Genomic DNA, 1828 nt, shown 5'->3' with positions numbered 1-1828 from the left:
CACAAAAACCAAGGCAGATGGCACCCAAGTAACAACATCCAAGCTTGTCCTCTGGCCTCCATATGCATTTGGCATGTGTACACACACACACACACGTACACACATATGCACAAAGGCTAAATGAGATATATATTCAAGTGACTTAAAGTCAGTGTCTAGCTTATAGAAAGCTATTTCTTTGGAACACAGAATATTACTTGCATTCTACTTTTGTTTATACAACTGCTTCAGGAAACTAACAAAAATCCAAATTTTGGAAGAAAGGATTTATGGGTGACTACTCTCAATATAGGACTATCCACTTACCAATGGTAAAAGTTTTTACACTGTGTAAACACAATGATGGAGAGACTATAAATATTTTAAGACCATGACAAGACAGTCCTCGCAGAGGAAGAAATGTACCTTGGGCTTCTGCTACCACTGCCAAGTTCCAGAAACAGGAAGAGCCTGTTCCCAGGACACTTGAGAGCTTTACCACACTCCCAGCTAGACCTTCAATCCTGAGCTTCACAGTCCTCTAACTTCAGCTTCCCTGAAGAGAGTCCCTTTCACTTAATTCTTTAAATTTCTGTCTAATCCTCCCCCAAGAACAAAATCTCTGATCAGGCTGGAGGAAGCATTTCCTGTGTGCCCAGGCCTCAGTGTGTCACAAAGAGAAGGGAGCAGCATAGGGGGAGGGCCATGAATCTCACAGCCTCCAGGCACAGCATCTAGGGGACAGGGTAGGCTGTGCACTGTGACCCTGGGCATGTGGGCTTGAAGGATCCCGAGGCAGCAGCCCTGTTCTCAGCCCCTGCATGGACAGTTCCCTGGAGGACTCCCTGGAGCCAGATGTTCCACAATGCTGGAGGACTTGGCCTGAGACCACAGGTCTCTGAAACACCCACTGGAGCTCTAGATCTCCCAGGAATGAGTGTCCACTAGAAGTGGAAGCCCAGGTGAATGCATCCTTTCAAAAGTTGTGGTGCCCAGAGCCATCCTGAATCCCAGCAGAAGGCCAGAGGTGTCTGGCTGTAGGTCACCTGTCCAGGGGAACAAGATCCTATCTTTACAATGCTAGACTCCATGGTCCACGTACTCAGGGGAGTCTTACTTTGAGTATTGTGTTAGCTTCCTGTGACTGCTGTCATCAATCACCACAAGCTGAGAGGCTTACAACAGACATTCATTTCCGGAGTTCTAGAAGCAAGACTAGAAATCAAGGCTTTTCATTGGCTTAGCTCCCTCCAAAGGCTCAGTGGGAGTATCTCTCCTTGCCCTTCCCAGTTCCTAGGGGCTTCAGGTATTTCTTGGCTTGTGGCTACATTGCTCCAAGCTCTGTCTTTTTCTTTACTCCCCCACCCCCTCCTCTTCTCCCCATGTGTCTTCTTATCATTGGACTTACAGCCCACCCGAGTGACTCAAGCTGATCTCACCATCTCAAGATCCTTAATGATATCTACAAAGACTCTTTTTCCAAATAAGGTCGCATTCACAGGTTCTGGGGGCTATATTTCATTGTGTTACACATGGTAATTGCCCTCATCACCATCTCACTTTTTTTTTTTTTTTTTTTTTTTTTTTTTTTTTTGTCTTTTTGAGACAGGGTCTCCTTGTAGCCCCAGCTGTCCTGGAACTCACTATGTAGACCAGGCTGGCCTCGAACTCACAAAGATCCACCTGCCTTTGCCTCCCAAGTGCTGGGATTAAAGGCAAGCACCACCACTTTTATACACAAAGAATTCAGCATATACGTATTGCCTTCCACTTGGTCCCGAGGAGGCACCTGAGTTGTCCTCATTGATTGAGGCAGTCTGAGACACACTAAACCAAACTTGATTCATAA

The sequence above is a fragment of the Nannospalax galili genome, unplaced genomic scaffold (genome assembly GCF_000622305.1).
Source record: "Nannospalax galili isolate Female #2095 unplaced genomic scaffold, S.galili_v1.0 scaffold185, whole genome shotgun sequence".
In the NCBI taxonomy this organism is placed as follows: domain Eukaryota; kingdom Metazoa; phylum Chordata; class Mammalia; order Rodentia; family Spalacidae; genus Nannospalax; species Nannospalax galili.
Note: the sequence above shows the minus strand (reverse complement) of the source record.